The sequence below is a fragment of the Spinacia oleracea genome, chromosome 4 (assembly GCF_020520425.1).
Source record: "Spinacia oleracea cultivar Varoflay chromosome 4, BTI_SOV_V1, whole genome shotgun sequence".
Lineage (NCBI taxonomy): Eukaryota > Viridiplantae > Streptophyta > Magnoliopsida > Caryophyllales > Amaranthaceae > Spinacia > Spinacia oleracea.
This window is the reverse complement of record NC_079490.1, coordinates 100,529,866-100,536,707: the sequence shown is the minus strand read 5'-3', so window position 1 is coordinate 100,536,707 and position 6,842 is coordinate 100,529,866. Positions and strand designations below refer to the sequence as shown.

At 36.5% G+C, this 6,842-nt stretch overlaps 1 long non-coding RNA gene across 2 annotated transcripts; it reads left to right on the top strand.

The window, feature by feature from the left end:
- Positions 1-695: 695 nt before the first annotated feature.
- On the top strand, positions 696-5,063 carry LOC130459319 (uncharacterized). 2 transcript variants are annotated; one of them, XR_008918655.1, is made up of 3 exons: positions 696-3,620; positions 4,208-4,272; positions 4,914-5,063. It is a non-coding gene; the product is annotated as an uncharacterized lncRNA (long non-coding RNA). The 2 variants fall into 2 exon arrangements; XR_008918654.1 differs by lacking the exon at positions 4,914-5,063 and having other exon boundaries at positions 4,208-4,441.
- The last annotated feature ends 1,779 nt before the right edge of the window (positions 5,064-6,842 follow it).

Genomic DNA, 6,842 nt, shown 5'->3' with positions numbered 1-6,842 from the left:
TCAACTAGAGAAAGTCAACGACAAGATTCCTGCAGCAAAGAAGCACAAGAGCAAACGAAAACGCAATATCTCCAATTAGTCGCCTAAGAATGATATAATGTACGAATCGCGATGTTTTATGTAAACGTGTTATGAATCAACCATGCTCATCTGTTAGATCAAATGATTATGATATGAATGTTATGCTTATGTTGAATGTGAAATTTCAATTATGTCTTTCTGATATGCTTTGTGGAATATGTTTATGCTGATATGATTGTATTGGTAATCTAATCGTCATACAAGGAAGCCGTCTTCGATGGAAGTTCTCCTGAGCTCAGAGTACGAGATTGTTATAATAAATGATTTTTTTTACAAACTATTTGACTATTATAATTGTTAGATAAATATTTATTTTCATTATATATATATATATATATATATATATATATATATATATATATATATATATATCTTCAGAATTATAATTTTGTATTAAAAACATTACTATTTTTGGTGGAAAATATTTTCAAACGGGATCTCACAAAATAAAATGGGAGCCTAGTCTATGCTAACAAGTTTGCCCCTTTTTATGTTCTTTGCTCCTCGATCCTATTTTATGAAGTAAAGTGGAGATACGAAAGACGATGGCGGAATGTAATTGACCTTAATGACGGTTAAGGATCAACATATAATTTTGCCCCTTTTGTATTCTTTACTCTTCGATTCTAGGTCTCGAGTTGAAGCAGAGTCATGAAAGAAGATGGCGGAATGAAGGCTAGACATTGTCGGAATTGAAATAAAATTGTGAGATCTTGGTTTTAAAATAAATATCATATTTTTATTCGAATGTTTTCGATTTTCAACAATCATTTTATGTGTTTAATTTTTAAGTTTCGAGGACAAAACTTTTTCTAAGGGGGTAAGGATGCAACACCCCGCATTTTCAAAACGTATTTTATTTGCTTAAAAACGTCCTAATATTAAAATAAAATAAAATATAGATTACTAGTAGTATTATTTTTGCGACTTACGAATTTAATATTGTGATGTTTATTGGAAAATCATTTTCGAAATTTAATTGTCTAATGTACGACTAATCTAAGCCCGTATTTAACATCATTAACAACCGAAATTCTGAAATTTACCTAGTATTGTAAAATTATAGAAATACCCATGCTCACTCAAAAGCCAAAATCCATACTCCTCTTTTGCTTCTCTTTCACGTGTTAATCAAGTGAATGAGTAGAAATTTTTTCTTACTATTTTGACTCCCTTTTCTCCTTATTTCTGTCCAAATTCATTTTCTTGGTCTACAAGGTCATCCCCTACTTCCTCCTTACTCCTCTAGACTTTTACGTGTAAGTGTAAAACCTTAAAGGACAATATTTCTTGACAAATGTCATAAGCAACTCACCCATTTGAGCTTACTCATCAATTGTAGACTACCCGGTTTCTTCTCCCCCTCATGTAATTTCCATGGTATTGATTTAGTGGTTTTGCCAAAACCATTAAAGTTTAGCTCATCCCTTACGTTTCTCGTCACCTATAATCCCCTATAAATACCCAAGTATGCTGCCATCATTCTCCATATCAAGCAAGAACACACATGTAATTAGCTATGAAAATCCTCCAAAATACCCTCTGTATCTATGCACCACCACCATCGTAGCTGCCTCTACCTTCATACTGAAGGAAATAATGCCCTTGGTCCAAGTATGCATATAATATTAAGTCTAATAAATGCGGTTCAGTATTAATCAACAAGTTAATAATTCAGTGAGATCAAGTGAGCTGAATGCCTAGCTAGAGGCCGCTTCAGTTCAAGTGGAATTAATGATATTAATCCACAGCTTACTCTTGACTAAACCCGTAGGGTCACACAAATAGTACGTAAACGGATCAAGTATTTAATGGCATTAAATACTCCATCTATGGATATTCGGAATCGACGGATCTTGGTTTCAGTGGGAGCTGAGATCGTCACAAGCAAAAAATGAATACTCCGGAAACGATGATATTGCCGGAAACGGAAAAATGGATCGTATCGGAAATATAAATATTATCCAAGTCGTAGATGTTGCCGGAAACAGAAACATGGTACGTATCGGAAAATATTAATGGAAATGGAAATATTGCCGAAATCGGAAATATTGCCGGAAACGGAAATATTGTCTGAATCGTAAATATTATCGGAATCGGAAAATAATTCCGGAAACGGAAATATTAAATATTTGTTCGAAACGGAAATTAATTCCGGAATCGGAAATATTAAATATTGTTCGTATCGGAAATGAATTCCGGAATCGGGAAATTAATCGGAAGCGTATCGTACGAATTAGCATCGGACGAGGCCTGCCAGACGAAGGCCCAGCACGAAGCCGGGCCATCGCCCAGCAAGCCATCGCGCCACAACGCACCAGCCAAGGCTGCGCCAGGCCCACCGCAAGGCAGGCCCAGCGCGCGCCAAGGCTGCGGCAGCGTGTGGGCCTCGTGGCAATGGGCTGCGAGTGCTCGCGGGCTGCGCGCGCGCGCATGGCGCCCCTCGTGGGCTGCTGTGCGTACGTGTGTGTGTATGTGTTCATATACGAATCCTAAAGCTATCAGGATTCGATATATGATTGAATTCCTAATCCTAAAAGGATAAATTAATTAAATAAGAGAGTTCTACTAGGATTCTAGTTTAATTAATTCGTATCCTAGTAGGATTCCAGTTCCTTTTCCATACCTCTATAAATAGGTGCCTAGGGTCATAATTTATAGATACAATTGAAGTATTCTAAAGGTAAGATTTTGAAGAAAAATCAGCCATACACTTGCACCTAAATAGCTGAAATTCCTAAACAACCTTAAGGGCGATTCTAGTTGGTCAAGCTTAAGGCGGATCCGGACGTGCTGTGGACTATCTACGGAGGGACGACACTTGTAGTCCTAAAGACTTGTTCTTGTTCGGTTCGGGCGCAGCTAGGGAGGGCACGCAACAAAGTGTATGCATCTAAACTATGCTAAATGATTATGTGTAAATAATATATGCTTTCCTGGGTTTATGATTTTTCCGCATGATTTATGTTTTGTCATATGAATCGTAACCTAACACATACTGCCACCAAAACACCACTCTAGTAATTAACCTTCTCTCACCCCCTAACCACCATGTATGACTTCTAACCAAAAACAACAAGCTTGTAGTATTTCGTTACCAAAACCGAAAACCGAAATTAGTCCCTCTTTCTCCCTCCTCTGCGGTACGAACCACCGAACCACCACCACCTTCTGCCTCCACCGTCACCAACATCACAATCTACTCTTTAAGAACTAACGACCCACCCGAACTCATGATCATGATGTACCCCTCCTCTATCCTCGCTGCTGTCACGGTGCAGAACCACCACCTCACCGGAGGCACCTTGATACCTCCGTGAAACTCCGACCACCCAACCTCGGCGAGTACCACCTACTGCCACCCATGTGCCGCTGCCACCTCACGCAAATGCCACTTCACTGTTCTTCTCTTTTTCGTGTAGACAAAAGTTGAGTGTTTAAATGTGTAAACCAATTACCAACTAGAGTAATATTGTATAGTACGTGGGTCACCAAATTCCTAAGATAAAGTCAACCTTCCTATTATCCTCTAAATTTGGGTAAGTTATACTTATATGGTATTACTTTTGGAAGTAAAGTAATTACTTTCGAAATATTCCTGTTAATAATAATAATAATAATAATAAGGAAAATTTGGTAATATTAATCCAACCTTTGGCCGATTTTCTTTTATTAATCCCACCTACGACATATTTTTTAATAATCCCACCTTTACTACCCGACGACTTTTATTGGGCTTAAGTGGCCGGTAATCGGTGAAAAAGTCAACGAGATGGTGATGAATTGATGATGATGACTGAATATATCGAGAGAGAGTACTGCCATGTAGAGAAATAATGCCGCTTACAACAGTTTTATGACCTGTTGGGCCCAATAAAAGTTGTTGGGTAATAAAGGTGGGATTATTAAAAAATATGTCGTAGGTGGGCTTAATAAAAGAAAATCGGTCAAAGGTTGGATTAATATTACCAAATTTTCCTAATAATAATAATAATAATAATAATAGTAATAATAATAATAATAATAATAATGTTTTACTAGTAATAATATTCAAGAGTACTTTTAAAGGAGTTTTATAAATTGTATATTTGTAAAATTATTAATGGGTCAATCTACAAATTACAAGGATAATCGATTTTTGGAGCTCAGGAAGAACGGTCCATCGAACAGGAAGTATAAACTACGGTTGAGGTAACATCTATTGCTAACACCCACAATCCCCTTATGAAATGTGTTTTATGAGTTTATGAAATATGTTTATAATGATGTGTTTTATTGGATTGTGGGATATGAAATGTGTTTACAAAGTATGTTTTATGATGATTATATTCAAGCATGTTTATGTATGATTTTATAAGAACGATGTCTATGAGTTACTAATAAGATACGAAACATGATAAATACAAGTGTAACCGGTTCTGGCAGTTAGTGGGGTTACTATTTCTAGGTCGTGCACGTACCGCCGTACCGCGGGACACCCAACAAGGGAGAGTGCTCCTTGAGGGTTACCGCAAGCTAAAAAAAAAGAAACTATTTAGGTACGGGCGTATGTCCAACAAGGGAGAGTGCTCCTTGAGGACTATCGCAAGGTGGGAGACGTCCCGCAAGGCTAACTTGTCAGTTACCAAGTAAAATGAAGGTTTTATGAAAGATAATGGGAACTACTAAAGTTTCAAGTTATAAATGATGTTTTATTATGATGATTTTATGAATGTGATTTACTATATTCTATTCTCCCTGATTGCAAAGTAAATAAAATGAATTGAAATGAGTTTACGCTGTTAGGGTAGTATGTTATTGGGCCTCGGCTCACGATGTTGCTTTTGTTTTAGGTACGAAGAAGATCGTGGGATGCCTTAGAGTGAGGATGCAACCATCAAATTCACGATCGCTGTTTAGTAAAGATAACTATGTCTCACGAGTAATAATGGATGTATTAACTAAACTCTAAGGTTATTTTCAAGTATTGAGTTAGATTTTAATATAAATATTTAATCAATGCTAGAAGTATTTATTATTAAAGTTTATGTCGTAATTTAAAAAAGTTTATGTCGCCTTGTATTTCCCACGAGGGAGATACGGCATGTGACGCTCTGACAAAATTAGGGTTTCCGCTGCTAATTAAAGATAATTAACCTAATTAATGGTGTTTAGAAGTTGGGGCGTTACAATTTAGTATTCCTAGATAGTAAGATATTCCAAAGGAACATGTTGATTGTGGTAAATCAAACAATATTGGTATATGTTGTGACAATAGGAATACGTTATGGCATTAACTTATTAACCAAGAGTAATTTGGAATTACTAGCAATAGTTTCTTACATAGAATCTTAAAAGGATTAAGTCAAGCCAAAGCATGCTTAAGACTTAGATACTTCTAGGGTCTTGGATTCATTTCATCATATTATGTTTGTATGAATGAAATTTTTAATGACTTTAATGAATGCATGTTTGGTTTTATTTCAAAGTTATTAAAAGATTATGAATGGATTATTTATTGCAAATTCTTTTCATTTGTAGTAATCAATGGAAACCTACAATAACAACTCATTCAATTTGCGTTCAATTCTCGACAAAGAGAAGTTGAATGGAAACAATTTCCTCGACTGCCAGAGGAACATGCAAATAGTTCTAATGCTCGAGGAGAAGGAATATGTCCTTGAGGAAGAGTTACCAGAATAGGCTGGGCCGGAGGTAACTCGATCAATCTGCCCTTACTCGTTGGATCTTGGCCAATAGGGACGTCAAATGTGTGATGCTTGCATCCATATCTCCTGAAATTCAGAAAACTTTAATCAACTCGGATGCCTATCAGATCATCTCAAAGTTTAAGAAAATATTTCAGAACCAGGCCAGAATTGAAAGATTCGAAACTCAGAGGTTGATTCTTGAGACAAAGCTCAAGAAAGGAGAACCCCCCTGATAAGCGTGTTTTCCGTCGTTGATAGAAAACCACCTATGCAAACAATATTTATAAAACCACTTCAACTACCGGCAAGCGGTAAGCAAAGGGATCGTCCCAAAGAACGGTGAATTATTGAGTTAGAAGTCAATCTAGTTCGATCAAGGATTTGTTTTGAATTTTCACTTTTTAAGAGTCTAAAAACAAATAAAGAACTATGTAAAATTGAATCAAGAAAGGGAAATGCTAGGGAGTCGGGGATAGCCTAGGGAAACCGGGGGAAATCAATTCAACTATTTAGCAATGGTGATCATGCAACGAAATGGTGATTAGGCAAACGACATCTAAAGACGAACCCGCCACCTCTCGGATACGGAACGCTAAGCGTCTAATCCACGGAAGAGCTTTCGCCTAATCCTAGACTAAACTAACTAGCATATAATAGGTACCGCCATTTGATCAACACAAGATAGGTCCACAATGTCTTGCCAAACCTATCCTATGGTTCCACGGAAATCTAATCGAATATCATTTGCAACTACCACTCAACTAGCATGGATTTCCTATCATCAAATCTTATTTAATCACATGAATCAACCAACAATCAATAATCTATTTCCCCTAATTCATCCCCTAGTTTCTCCCCTTTCCCTAACCTAAAACTACTCACTAATCATCCTAACAATCAAGCTATCCATTAGTTCAAAATTAGCTATCATGAAATTAAAGGAGAAGAAGTAGAGAATAGAAAACTCAATTGCACAATCAAATCAAAAACTGAAAATCAAAGTAACAAGCAAAATTGAAATCAAAAACTCAAGGTATTGAGGAATTGCAAAACAATTATCAACTAAGCAAG